The following is a 15,527-nucleotide window of genomic DNA, read 5'->3' on the forward strand; positions in this document are numbered from 1 at the left end:
AGCACAAGGCCCTGGTCTGCCACAAAATGACTGAAATCTCCCTTCTACTGAGGGGGAAAATGCAGATACAGGGAAAACAAGGAAAGCTTTACCTCCAGCAAGTGCAGCAGCAGCTGTTGGGTCCCTTGCTCCAGCCCCTGCCCCTTTGGCTATAACTGCAAGGTCCAATGAATATAAAATCCTGCTCCAACAGTGATCCTTAATCAACAGACAGCATCTAAAATCCACAATTTGTCCTGTCTGTGCCCTTTCATTTTGAACTGGATGATATTTTTATACCAATAAATTGAGTGCCTCTGTACTGTATATAACTTTGTACATCAGTTTGGTCTGGTTAAATGCCAGGTCTTACATGGAGCTCCTGGAATGAATCCAGCAGAGGACAACAAAGGGGCTGGAATATCTCTCTTACAAGGAAATGATGAGGGAGCTGGGCCTGTTCAGCCTCAAGAACTGACAACTGAGAGGGGACCTCTTCAACATCTATAAATATCTGAAGGGACAGTGCCAAGAGGAGCGAGCCAGGCTCTTCTTGGTGGTGCCAGTGGTGCCAAGCAGTAGGACAAAAGGCAATGTACAGAAACTGATGCTCAGGAATTTCCACCTGAACATGAAGAAGAATTTCTTTACTCTGCAGGTGACTGAGAACTGGAGCAAGCTGCTTGTAGAGGTTGTGGACTCACCCTCACTGGAGATGAATTCAAGAAGTGTTTGGACACAATCCCATTCTATGTGCTCTGGATTGACTCCTTGAGCAGAGAGGTTGCACCACATGACCCACTGTGGTCCTTTCCACCTATTCTGGGATTCTGTGGGCTTTGAAAAGCTGCTGGAGCTATCATTTGAAAAAGTAAATAATGCCAAGTGAAAAACTCAGTGCTACATTAGAATTTTTCCTTCAAGAGACTGTATTTCTTACTAGTGTCTTAATGTTTTTATTTTTACTGAAATAATGATTGACCCCTTCTCTCTATTCTAGAGCTTTAGCAGCAGAAGTTGCTAAAAGTTTTCCAAGAGGTGCCATGTCCACAATGGGATGGGTAACACACACACAAACCCAAAGGGGAAATAGTGTGGGACTGAACTGACCAAAACTGAACAAAATCCCCCAAAACCCAGCCTTTCCAAAACACAGGATAGGACCTGTAATACTAGCTGAACAATAAAGAATTTGGATATATTTAGTTAATAAAAGCTCTTGCTGGAAGGTAAGATTGGGTCATTTATGTCTGCACAATAGCAGCCCCAGTGTAGAACATATGAATACCAGATGGCTGGAACTGTTCCATTAATGAACTGATGCATTCATTGTACTGAATTTGATTTTGTAGCTTTTTGCTTATAATGATTTGATTGCACCACCATTAAAAACCTTCAATAACCTCAGAATTCCTCAGAATGCAAAAGAGGAGATGCCTCTGTCCCCACTTTCCACTGACCTGCAGGTGTGCAACACCTCTGTCAGTCAAGCTGATGAATACATTTCATACTGTTTTCTTAGTTCTTTAATTTAAATAATGTATGCAGGATCCATGCACAATATATTCTTACTTCCAAAGCACAGGAAAATGCATTCCAGGTGACACTCCATTATAGTCAACGGGGTTATCCTGTGATGGATATGTAGGACAAAAGAAAATCATAGCTGTAGGTATGTAGGGAGAAATTCCTTCCAGATATGTGCAAATACAGGAACAATTTCTGGCACTAGGAGATACACTTTTCCTCCAGAGCAGATGCCTTCTTTATTAAACATAATTCCTATTGCAATAATCTTTCCGGTCTCCAAGCTTAATTAATGAACAGTCTAGGAACCCACTTTGTGTGTACGTTACCACAGGCAGTTTAATTTTTCTGGCTTACTTAGCTCCTCTGTAAATTTACCCTCTGCTTCAATACTCTACTCCAACACTGGCTCTATCTTCACTGTGGTTCTGCAGACAGTTTTTGTCACAAAAAGGCCTGGTGTAGTTAGGTGACAAACATATTTCTATCCTTTGTGGCGCATCGCTGATTCTCGTGTCTGAACAGACCTAAAGGGAAAAAGAAAAAAAATCTAGAATATTAGAATATAGCTGTGAGTAAAGGATTTCTGTCAGAGCAGGGCTTTTGCTATACACCTGTCTTTAAGAGGCTGGAAAGACTCCAATCTCTAGTGTCAGAAGTGACCCCAGGTCTCTTGTTTCTTATTTTACTTTCATTTCAATCCATTTAGAGGTTGCACTTATTAAGAAAGCTAAAATTAGAGTAAAATAAATAAAAACCCAAAAAACAATGAAAAGCAAACATGAGGGAAAAAATGGAAGTAGACAAGTGTGGATGCAGACTGCTCAGAGGACCCTTGGAGGCAAGTTCTTCTCTTCCCTGGGGCTCCTTTGCTGCCCTTTTCACCTAGCTCCTCCAAACCCCTGATGGTGCTGGTAGAGATTAGTTTTCTCTGATGCTGCTCTTTAGGACAAGGCCACACCAAGAAAGAAGCAGAGGTTGGGTGGCAGGAGGAAATCCTCATGTCAACCCTCCTTAGCATGAAGGCAGGAGACATGGATACCAGATAACAGAGCTGGAAGCCCATTTCTGAAGGCACTCCGTTTCTCTAAGAAGAACTTCCCAGGTTTTTCCTGGGATGCTCTGTGAGGTTTGCTTCTCCTGAACTTCAGCATCATGTCTCAGGGACACTAAAGGACAGGAAATGATCTCCAGCTATAAGAATGGTATTCACACCATCTTATTACTTGTTCCACACACTTAGGATTACCTAACACCCATCCTGTAGGGGTTGGGCACACAAAGAAGCTACAGGACACCCTTCTGTGTCTTTCAGGAATAGGGGAAGAGGACACTCTGGGGCACCCTAGATGTAAAGAGATGTGTAGGTTTGGATTCAGTTCCCCACCTAGAGAGAGTAAGCTAGGATGATCAAGATATCTGAAGGCTTTTCTCAGCTCCCCAGCAGCAAAGCCTGTGTAATCCAGCTGCTGCACCCTTAGGAGTGCTCTGGTGGCTGGCTGCCACCGCACTGCTTTCCCAATCACGCTGATGCTGTGCGCTCAGTGAAATGCTCCTGCTCTGCCTCACCAGCACAGAGGAAAACCTTGGGGTCAGTACAGCCTTGTTAGTTAATAATTGAAGGCCTGGTTGCCTGCTACTCCCTTTGCCTGAATTTAGGGCTGAATCGCTGCTTGTGTTTACAATCCCACACATCATATTTGCAGCATTTGTTTGCAATTGTTCTTGTAGTTCCTTTGTGTTTCTTTCACTGGGCAGGCAGAGTAAGGGCTTCAATGGAAAACAAGCAGAAAGCCATTTTTTTAATGCCAGCAAAGTAGGGCAACAGAGCCCCTGACCTCATCAGCTAAAGCCACTTTAAACCTGATGGAAGTCTAACTCCATATTTTCAAAAGATGAGCACACCTTTCTTGGTGGCACATCTACTCTTTTGACCAGCTGACTGATTTTGGCTGGCTTGGACTGTGATTTCCCAAGATTTCTAGATGCCCAGCTCTCCTTTCTTTCAGTAGGAAAAAGGTGTTCAAAGTGCATGGTAATTTCCATAGTAACTCTTTGGAGACATACTTGCCCCGATGGTGACCTCCTCAGCACTGGGAGAAACAAAAAATAGCTCCAGCTCTGTGCCATAAAACAAACCTGGGGCCCCCTCAGATTTTGGTTTTTAATTTTTTCCTTCAGGAGCCTCTCAAGCAGCACAGAACAAAGAGTCACCCAGGAGGGGCAGTGAGGAGGCTTAGGAGGGCATACAGCCTGTGCAGGACCCTGTACTGGGGCAGTGATGTCAGGAATGAGAAAAGCAAAAGTAAAGGGACAACAACCAAGTCCCCTGTGTCATCACCCACATGTCAAAAGGGGCTGAGTGCAACAAAGGGAGTAAAAAGGGAGGAGGAGAGATGTCAGGTGCAAAGCTGAGATATTTCTCTATGTGTTGGTTTATTTGTTTTATTTCTCAGTACACAGCTGGTAACTAGCAGCTTGTTAATTTGCAATAGAGTATATTGGTTCAAATTTCCTGTCACAGAACTGGGTTTTTTAGACCATGACAGAAATAAGCTGTTTGGTAGGCAGAAGAATATGGGTTGCTGTTACCTATAGTTTTGTTGATGGTAGTAATGGCTGTCAGGTTTTTCAGGATTAGCAATATTTGAATTCAAGTCCTTGCTCTACCATGGCTTAAGGTCTTCAAGCCAAGATCATGTATATATTTTTATGGAAAACATTTTTTATCAGTCATCAATTTTGCACACAAAGGATGAGTAGCCAAGGCAACCTCTGTGGCAGCTATTACACTACTGGTCAGACTTAATTACTTTTCCCTGAGCCTTCAAGTACAGAAGTACGTAATACTTTGAGTGAAAAGGGCCAGCTTGATTGTGCATCAGTCTGAACAAGAAACATCCTGCTTCCCAGAAAGTAATAACTGTGTCAAAATAGAAGGGAAAAAGGTGTGCTGCTTTACAGGAACGAGGCACTGACCTCTACAGAGGTTAACAGGCAACGTACCAAATGGAGATTTTTTTGTTCATTAGAAGGAGACATGAGAGTATAATTAGAAACAGGCCATGCTGTATGGTTTTACCCACTACTGCTATTCAACAGAATAGACAAAGGTATTCACTAGTTTTGGGATTGAATTAACTACCAGAAAGTTAACAGTGAGTGATTAAAATGGATGTTAATTTTTTCCCCATAGGAGTCAGGACACAAACTTGTAATTGAATATTTGAGCTTAACATCAGCAGAATAATGGTAATTTTTATGAAGATGATTTAAAAAATTATTTTGTAATCATTTTATAATTAATGAAGAACATGCAACATGTGATCATTTTAATGATCGTTAAGTGGATGCAACAATCAAATGCAATAGGAAATCTTTAATATACCACCTGAGACTGATTTCTTCAAATTGTTGTGGAACCTGTCCACAGAAGATTCTGGGCCAAAATTCAGTCTCCAGATCATAAGATGTGCATGAATTCTGAAAACAAAGACATTTTCGTTCTTTGAGGTAGGTGCACGAGCCCTGTGAAGGTTAATGGGTATTGCAGAAGCATTTGCCCTACAGGGAAGTGTATTAAAACCCCACATTATTAAATTGCTCAACCAGAAATTTGGATTTAGCAGTTACACAGATATATTGAAATTTGGAGTTTTCCCTTCTCAGCAAAAACTCTCCAAAAAAAGTTGCAAAATGTTGAGGTTGAACGGGAAGAAATGGGTCAGGGTGCAAGCTTGTTTGTCTCTATATACTGGGAGCCTTATTGCTGAACTGCACACACTTGTGGCCACTTTCTTAAGCTGTGTAACATTGAGGCTTCACAAATCTGCTCTGTTCAGACTGTTGTCTGTTGAACCTGTTCTAGTTGGGAAGAACTGCTTAAACCATGGATTTGACCCAATCTCTTGGTCAAAGAAATTATTCCTGACTCAGGCAGAGTAAGGCTTGAATCACTGGAAACAGCAATATCACCGTGCCTCTTTCCATTTGGCTGGCATCTATTGGACAAGACTCATAGCCTGAAAAAGAAATAAGCAGGAGTAAAGCAGAAATAATCCTTCTTTTCAGAAAAAATCCCCCAGGTACCATTTTGAGTCACTGATCATCCCAGAAATGCATCTTGCTTTCTGACACATAGTAAAAAATATGTGTCTTTGAAAATTGCAATGACAAAAAAGAAGGATTCCCTTATGTGACTGTAAAGAATCTATCCTTTTTTCTTTAAGGAGTGTTTGAGGACTATGGGCAGCTGGATGAGTCAAATGAAATCCACTTCTCTGGGCCCTTCCCAGACAAGGGTGAACATTGTTGCATGGTAGTGAATCTTCCTGCAACTCAGATAAGGTGAGCTTTTGTGATCCTGTGAGCACTGAATAAGAGAAGTTACCTATTATGTGAGAGATTGGAAAAAAATCCTGATGCAAAATTATTAAAAAATATTTATGAGAGGACTGGCATTGTGTACATTCTCTAAATTTTAAATAACAATCTGTACAATGTGCTAAGTAAGCCTTTGAGTACCATGGTTTATTATGCCTTCCTGAACTTTGTGAGGAGAGCTTTTAAATTTTTCGCATTAAAGAATATATTCTCAGACAAACTGTTCTGGACCCTATTATTGTCTTTTTCCTTTTTGAATTGTGACCCATTCTTTGTGCCTAGTATGATTCAGCCAAGCTTTTACCTACTGCAGTAAGAAAAAGTTTACATTTTTTTGAGAGGTAATACCTAATAAGAAGAAGACCATGAAGTCATTCACACAGCCACATGCAAAACTTGTGTGAACTCCAGAAATCAGTAACTACCACAAAGTACAGAGGTCATAGAGGGAATGATGAGTTAATGTTGGGGGTCAAAACCAAGTTCTCAGTGTCAGTAAAGGGCCAATGTAATTTAAGGGGCTTTTATATGAAAGCGTCCACACCACTGTCTGCACGCCTAGGTAGCTTGGCCTGTGACTCCCATTAGTACCTGAAAGGAATGTGACAGAACAATATCCCTCATATTCAAAATAGGAATACAGGCTTGTATTTTAGCACATTCACAGGAAGCCTGGAGCTATGTGCTCCTTGTGACTCAGGACTGGTGGCTTCCAGATGCTCTTTTGGTCAGTCATTCTAGCGAGGACTGTGCACAGGGCTGCTTCTCAAATTGCAAATCTCCTCACACTGCCCATTCAGCAGAACAAATACCCATGCTCCCTGGGATGAAGCCTGAGAATAAAAGGCAGCAGGACTTCCCTGTTTTGCTCTCTACTGAGTCAGGAGCTTGGGCTTTATGCCAAAAATTTATTGGCTTTACATTGCTGGAAGTACAAAATACTCTGAGTACAAGAAATAGGTTATCTCTCATAGTAAGTATGCTGCCTGTGCAGAGCAGGAAAAGCTCCTTTCAGCATCCTTGGCATGATGAGAACATACCTCTCTGTGTCTGTACCATCCCATTCTAGTTTCCACTCTGCCTCCAAGAGTCTACCAAGAACAGTGAATCTGCTTCTCTTCTACCCACATATGGATTTTATTTGGAGGAGGATTATCTTCAGGTGGATAGGGAACGGTTGCCTGTAAAAAAAGTATCTGTTTCCTAAAAAGTCACTGTCCTTAGAAACTCTCATCCACATGGAATAGTGGAGGTTAGGCTGGAGGGAGGAGAAGCAGGAAGAAGGGTGGCATGTACAGCTCTGGGACCCATCTGTGGGCACCTGCTGCAGTCCTGAACAGCTCCCAGGATTTCTGGATCATGCCAGAGTCAGAGGTTTCAAGAAGAGAGTCCCTCAGAATATGGACTGAAGAGGGGAGCCTTGAAAACTCTGACATTAGTAACTACAGTCAAAAAATACATATGCTCATTTCGAATGTTCCATTTAAATGCACCAATGAAAAACTTGGTCAAAGTAACACTAGGGATTTGTAAACTCTTTGAGGCAGCAACCAGGCTTTGACAGTCCACAGAAGAGTGAAACATCAGTTTTAAGTGGAGCCCACAAGTACTATAGTTTAAAGTGAACAACAAAAATGCAGTTGGTGCATGGCCATTCCATTCATCTTTAGCTGTTGGAAGCATGTGACTCCTGGCTTGGAGTTTTAAATAACATAAAAAGTACATTGGCATAGAGTATCCTCACTACTTACCACATCTTGCTACACACTTTTACTGACACAGACATTGTCTTGGTCTCAGTCTGTGCTGCACACTTCCAGCTCTGTGCAAACTGCCATAATGACAAATAGTACATAAACTAGAGCTCCTTGAAGACATCACAGCCACCAGATTGGCCTTGCTCTGCCAACTGGCAGTGGAAATGTCAGGCCTGACTCTCAGTGATGCAGAACACAGGACATGTGGTGCAGGGCCACAGAACATGGGGGAAAAATAGGGGCCTCCATGACAAAAGGCAGCCAATCTCCAAGAGCAAAAGAAATCCTGTGCTGGGAATTTAAAATGATCATGTCACAGCTAGGAGCCACTCTGTAGTAGCTCCACCCACCAGTGTGCAATGGCAGGCTTGGTGGCTCACAGGTGGCAGAACTATAAAAAGCCAGGAAACCATCAATTAAGCACAGCTGTGACCCATAAAGTTCCACTTCCACCATGCAGCAAATCTGAAAGCAGGCTAACTCTGAACATTCCTCATGCTCTGGTCCATGAAGCACTTGATATATGGATAGCTTGCTGCTGGGGACAACACCAAAGATGCAAACCTGGCTATCAAACCCCCTTCTAACTCCACCACTGCCAGTGTGCTGCTGCCATTAAGGGAAACTGTGTTAAGGAGATGCCTTTTGTTGAATCACATGGAGTGAAAAGACTGGGTGTAGAGCAGAAATGTTGGAAGGCTGTGTAATGTTCTGAGATTCTAGAGCAAAAATTTATTAAAAAGCAAGAAAACAGAAGTTGACAAAACCAAATGTATGGCATAATAATAATAATAATGGTAATAAAAAAATATAAAATGCCTTTTGTCTTCAATATCATTCCATGGGTTTCATTGTTTCCTTTTGCAAACAACATTATCTGGAGAACAGTCAAAATTTCAATTTACTCCAAGAATTGTGGTGCTTTCCAGTCATCTATATGCTACAGGAATGTGCCGGCAAAATAAATGACTTATGCTTTTTTAAAAAAAAAGTTTAGACCATACCTGAAGACCTCACCTAAGATGAATGTTTTAAAAGCAAGCATATTTCTCTTTCATTTTTTTAAAACTGGCATCATTGGTGACGCCATAAATCTCTCCTGCCAGCAGTAAAAGACTTGTTTTGCCCTATAGGCATGACTGATTTTAGATTTCATGTTAAGATTTGATCAATACATGGTTTGTGTATCTGAACATTTCAGTGAGAAGAGGTAGGCTGCCTTTCAATGGCTGAGGAAACTGCTTGAAGCAGAAATGTACATGCCAAAGGACACACATTTTTCTTTCTCATTCGGGTCTCTTCCTTTCAAAGTACCCTGACCTTCTTTATCTGTGTCTACTTCAAATTGCCAGTCGGTATACTATGAAAGAGATTTCTAAGCTATGTCTAAAAAACACCTCTGTCATACTGAATATCTCTTGTAATAAGAGTCCTCCAGTGTTGTTTACAGACAATACCACTTTCTTGTGTCTTTGAGAGGTGTGCTTTGACAGAAGCAACCAGTACTGACCTTGGTAGAAGGGATCATTTATCAGTAGGACTGGAAGAGCCATAACTATAAACGTGTAAATAAGACCAAACCATAGCAGTGTTAAAAGGCTTGTGTCTATGTTGAAAAAAACAAAAAACTTAAACCCAAACCTATCAAGAATTACACATCTCTGCTCTTTTGTTTAATCTTAGACTGTGTAGCCCTTGCCTTGTGCTGTTAGTGAGCAAGAGGTTGCATGAAAGCTCCTGTGAGTCATGGCAACTCAAACACAAAGTGCTTGTGTTTCTTGCTCACCTGCTTGCTTACCCTTCACTGCATCTTAGTCCTTTGCTGGTGCATCTGGAAACTCTTTCTACTGCAGCAGCATCTCTCCTGCCTCTGAGGCTCCACGCAAGGGGATCAGGACTGTATTGTGCCAGATATGAACAGATATTCATACTTTCTAAAGATTTCACTCTAAATAAACAGAGAGCAGGAGACAGGGAAGATGTGTATTGTCCATTAAGGAATGAGGGATATAGTGATTTGCTCGAAGCTGTCCACATAATTGCTGTCAGAGCTAGCAAGTGCCAGAAAGAAGAAACTAGACTTGTTCAAAATTTGTCCAGCTCTGATTAAAGGAAATTAAAATATACTTTAAAAACAAACTCAAAGATTTTTATGATTGGTATGTATCAAAACATTCACCAATAAAACCCCTCCTTTCTCAAATGCAGATTCTGTGTACAGACACACACGAAGAAGAAGTCAGAGTTTAAGTGGGTGAAGTTTGGTTTACTAGTCTGAAAATGTGCCTGTTTACATATTGGCTGAATTAGAGGTATTGTGTCTTTGACAACGTACTTCATTAAGATTTTTGTACAAATGCATCTACGCCACAATCTCCAATGGCTGTCTATTACCCTGTTTTTCACTTGTTTAAACTTTTCACCTTCCTGCTGAGTTCCTAATGGAACAGTTTCCTAATGCTCTGGCTCTGGGTAGTGATTTTGGTGTTTTATTTTTTTAAGGTTTGTGAAGATTGTGCAGCACTTCAAGCAAAAGCTTTAGTAATAAATATATAACACTAGGACCGATCCCTTTGCCCTTCCTCATTCTGAGGTTCCCCTTTTGATTTCAAGAACAGCTGAGCAAGACGGTACTCAGCACAAATAACATTGGCAAGAGGACCCACAAAGCAGAAACAGAACTCCTGTCCTTCAGCCAGAAAGCATTATAATTTCTGTGACGAAGAAGATCATGTTGCACTTTTGTTCCTACAGTCACAGTAAGAGGAACAGTCAGTTCTCAGAAATACATGATTTTATTTTAAGGGGTGTTGCATAGTAGAGAGAGCTGAGCTAACACTGCAGCTAGGCTCCTGCAAAGAAAAATCAGATCATGGAAAATGCAGAGTAGATGCAGTAATATAAGGTAGAACATGTACTGGAAAAGAAAGACAGTGCTGCAAGAAGCTCCTTCTTTACTGAGGAATTGATTGAGAGAAAGGAGAAAAGGCACACAGGAAGAATAATTGACATTATCCAGATACAGCAGACATCAAGCTGTATGTGGAACCACTGGATATCGATCTCATGAGCAAGAACTAGAGAAACAGAGAGATGTGGAGAACTTCTCCGGAAAGAAAAAAAACACAATGAAAACTCTTGCAAAGCTCACTGGAAAACTCTGGGTGAGAAAGTGAGGTGCCTGAGGAAGTAGACAGGGCAGGCAAATGCAAAGCAAAAAAAGGTAAGTGAAGAACTAATGATTGAAGCAGAAACTACAGTGAAGTGGGTAAATGCAGAGCCTTCTCCCAAGTGACAATTTGCAAAGAAGAAATGGGTGAATTGAAAGTAAAGGTGCAAAACATCTTCAGATTTGGGTAGAGCAACACATTAAAAAATAAATAAAAGACATGTAACTTTCAAACAGAGTTAGTTCCACCTTAATGCAATTTCCAGTGAAATGTGGGAACTTAGCCAAGATATCATTAATATCACTCTAATAGAAATGTCAGCAATACAAGCTGTATTGAGAAGATGAAAAACAACAGAGCAACAGTCAAAAAAGTTGTAGCACTAATGCAAAGGATATGTGACATCTACAACTTAAAAGAAACTATGGCAGAGCTCAGCAGCAATGCCTAAGAAAAAAAGAGATCCCTCCAGCATACTGAAAACACAAAATTATTGTCAAAATGCTCCAAACTGGGATTGCAACAACCATGATGTCTGGAAACAAGTTGTGAACTGTATCTAATCTAAAAAGTTTTCTGCAAATGCTGCACTCCATGAAGTAAAAAGAGCAATGGATGAAAAGTTTTGTGAACAGTTTGGATATAGGCTTAGCCCTCTACAGACTAGATACATCCACTTAGCCCACTTTAGATAGATGCAAAGCAAATCACTGGCTTTCAAACATTCCAAAATATCTTCCAAAATTTCCAAGAAATCTTTGTTATTGGCTCTTTTGGTCCTAGAGAAACTTGCCTTTTGTTATTCATAACAATAAGGGAGAAAAAAGTCAAGTGCTGCTGAGAAAGAGTAAACAGTGATTTAGCATAAACACCCCTTAGAAATGTGGCTACTTTTCCTTTTCATTGATATTAGGATTTGTCATGGATGGACAGTGTCAGTGTGCACTGACAATACTACTCCTGTGTAAGTATGAAAACTGCCTCTGCACTGTTGACAGCACAAATGTTACTAGGTACAACTCATTGCCATGTTGTGTCACATTGCCCAACTTCTCAGGAGTAGTCGTAAGAGATGGGCTAGATCATAGAATTGTTAAGGTGGGAAAAGACCCCTAAAATCATCCAGCTGTAAAGGTAGAACCACCATCATGTTCACCACTAAACCATGTCCTCAAGCACCATTACCACACATTTTTTAAACATTTCCAGGGATGGTGACTTCACCATTTTCCTGGGCAATCTGTTCTGATACCTTGCAACTCTTTCAGTGAAGAAATTTTCCCTAAGATCCATTCTAAATGTGGTGCAACTTGAAGCCATTTCCTCCTGTACTGTCACTTGTTACCTGGGAGAAGAGACATACCTCACCTGGCGACACGTTCCATTCAGGTGGTTGTAGAGGGTGATAAGGTCTCCTTCGAGCATCTTTTGCTCCAAGTTAAACAGCCCCAGCTTCCTCAGCCACTTCTCATCAGACCTGTGCTCCAGACCCTTTCCCATCTCCATTGCACTTCTCTGGACACACTCCAGCACGTCAGTGTCTTTCCAGTCGTGAGGGACTCAGAACTGGTGACAGGACTTAAGGTGTGATCTTATCAGTGTCAATTACAGAGAGACAGTCACTGCCCTGGTCCTGCTGGCCACACTATTGCTAGTACAGGCCAGGATTTCACTGTCCTTTTAGGCCACCTGGGTGCATGCTGGCTCATGTTCAGCTGGATGGCAACCAGCACCCCCAGGTCCTTCTCCGCTGAGCTACTTTCCAGTCCCTCTGTCGCCAGCCTGTAGCACTATAGGTGGTTGTTGTGACCCAAGACCAGGACTTGGCACTTGGCCTTGTTGAACTCATTCATTCAGCTGTCCTCAGCAGCCTGTGTTTGCATGGCTCCCTGAGTGCATGCACTCCACATAGATGTTTCTTTGGTAGGATATATGCAAAACTAACCACCCTAAAATTTCCAGTATTTCTGGCCAAGTGATGAAGGGCAGATGTTATGCCATGGCTGTGACCTGTGATCATATCTTTTTCATGAGCTCAGCATCTAGTAGTTTCTTGAAGGGGTGGACTATCAGGCATCTTCAAGTTGCCTCGGCTACACATATGCAGAGCTGAGTTCCCGAATGCTTTCAAGGGCCTTTGGGAGAAGCTAAAGGGCAGACAACCATCAGAATAACACATGCAAGCTACTTCTTAAGGTCCTCTTCTTATCTATGCACTTGATAGTAGGCTGAATGTATTCATCCGGTGGCTGCAGCACACATCAAGTTGCTATCACTGTGGGGAGTCCAGTAACCCCTCCTTATTTCCATGACAGACTAATTTTCTGGTTATAAAATAGCACCAGATCCAAGTAAGACTTAAATTGCAGCTATTGTTAGTTGACTGTGTTGTCTTCATTCCTCTGCCAGAATCAATGGAAGTGTGTTTATTCTTCTGGAGGACACTGTCATAAACGCACTTCCTGATTTCTCTGCTAGAAGTCACTGACAGGTGAGCTGCTGTAACTTCATGATGGTTCTTAAGGCTCTCCTCCACTGACTTTTAGCCAGCTAGGCTACAGAGCAGTCTCATGGATGCAGTTCTTTTGCACCCATCACACTCCTTTTCCCATCCATTTTGCAATGTGGCATTTCTGAGCAGTTTTTTTTTGTAAATTCACAGAACAGGTGAATATGTATAGGATGTGATGATCAGCTTTTCATATTCATTTTGTGATCACTTCAGTGCACCAGCTGAGCTAACTCCTTATTAACACTGGTATTTGTAACAAGGTCCATAGTTTTGGAGAAAGGTTTTCTCAGCCCTTCCACTGGTGCTGCTTAGCACTGGAGGTCTAAGTCAGTAGCAGGTTTAAATTCTTGCAAAGTTGCAGGGTTTGACTCAAGGAAGTGAGAATTCACTGCCTTCTCCGATATGGACAGGAAACATTTACAGATGCTCCCAGCAGAGTCTTCAAAGGGTGAGGCAGGAACACATGTGGTGAACATGTGGACTTCTGTGGGAGGTGGTTCTGCTTGATGGATATTTTTCCTTTGTCAGCTTGTAATACAGACAGCAGATCCTGAGGGAAAAATTGGGGTTACACCTAGGACTGAAAGCTCTGCTTGTACTGAAGCAACAGGCAGAGCTGCCATTGCAAGCATTTGTATTTCCAACATTTAAACACTGCCAAACCACCAATTGGCTTTAATGGGACAAACACAGTATTGCAAGGAAAGGTGAGCCCATTTTGTAATGGACGTTTCCTCAGCCTTGAATCTTTTCATTTTGTGGAAGCTTGTCAGCAGACGGAGAAAGAAAGGCACCTCCTCCTGCCGTGCTTCACTGATTCACCAACTAATTATCACTTATACGTTGCACTTGTATAACTGACTATCTCAAAATTAATTAAATCCTTCCAATACTTAGAACTCCAAACAGTTGGGTTGCTGTATTTTGCCATTGTATTTAATCAGTCAGTAGCGGAAGGAAGCTCTTGTTTAGAACAGAAAATAGTCTGAATTTTTCAGCCTCTGCTTGTATCTTCCAGAACACAGATTCTTAAAGGAAAATCTCCTTATGGTTTGAAAACAGAAGTCATATGAAGAAACCTTCTGCTTGTTCTTTATTCAAATAACACCACAAGAGCCCCCTCTTTGTCACTCATGACCCTGCACTGAATATAATGTGTACACAGTATAATTTTTTGTCTCTGCCTCATCCCATGAAGAAACAAGCCATCCTTCCTTTCTGCCACGATCTTCAGCCCAAAGAGCCAAGCTCTGCATATTCCATGCATGCAGAACTGTTTCTGATATACTGGCATGACCTCAGCAGCTTCTGCACAACAGATTTGCAAGGAAACTTTGTGCTACCAATGAATTGAAAGAGGATTCCAAGACACTAGGAAAATATGGAAACTGCTCATGTGCTTTTGCAATATTTTCTTTAGTTGATCAAAAACTGGGAAGGTTAGGAAGAGGCTGCCACTTGTTAGTGCAAAGAAGTTTTTCACTCAGTTCAATGGCCTATGTCCTTTATGACATATGTAATTTTTCCTCCAGCAAAGAAGCCTTTATTTTTTTATTTTAAATTTCATCAGCTAAGATGGTTAGTATCTTAAGAGCATGTGCATCAGCGAAAATTTTCTCAATATTCTCAGAACCAATAAGATGAAAACAAGCCCAAACTCTTTCATTCACAGAGAAGTTAGAAGCCTGTTTCTCTGGATATTGTTTGTCTCAATGATACAGCCATTTTGGTATTAATTTGATTGATTAAAAGAACAAAGCAACTCACAGCATCACAGAATATGTTGGAATATGAGTTGGAAAGGACCACTAGGATCATCAGGTCTAACTCTTAGCCCTGCACAGCACCACCCCTAAGAATAACAACATATTTTCTCAGAGCACCTATTGTGCAGAAAAGTAGAAAAAAGAATTGAAGAAAACTCCTCTCAGTTACCCTGGGTGGCTCATGAGTGCTGGATAGAATGAAAGCCAATGAAAAATAATAATTTTGTCACTAAAGCATTCTGACATGAGTCTATGTTCAGACCAGGAACATAGCAGGGAGGAATAGAGATGACATTCTTTCATGTTCCAGAGCAAATTCACATTCCAAGCAAGGAAAGGACGGGATAATCTCCAGATTAGAGATTCCTCAGTAAAGGATGTGACGCTGTTCAGGAACTGTGATATTCCAATATTTTGCATCTGGTCAACAATG

The 15,527-nt window shown here is 41.3% G+C and overlaps 1 long non-coding RNA gene across 1 annotated transcript; it reads right to left on the reverse strand.

Moving 5' to 3' along the window:
- Nucleotides 1-1,836: 1,836 nt before the first annotated feature.
- Nucleotides 1,837-12,310, reverse strand: LOC119695353. The gene is made up of 3 exons (XR_005255187.1): nt 12,180-12,310; nt 4,898-4,989; nt 1,837-2,033 (listed from the first exon to the last, which is right to left on the reverse strand). It is a non-coding gene; the product is annotated as an uncharacterized LOC119695353 (long non-coding RNA).
- Between the last annotated feature and the right edge of the window lie 3,217 nt (nt 12,311-15,527).

Source organism: Motacilla alba, chromosome Z, assembly GCF_015832195.1.
Source record: "Motacilla alba alba isolate MOTALB_02 chromosome Z, Motacilla_alba_V1.0_pri, whole genome shotgun sequence".
NCBI classification, from domain to species: Eukaryota; Metazoa; Chordata; class Aves; order Passeriformes; family Motacillidae; genus Motacilla; species Motacilla alba.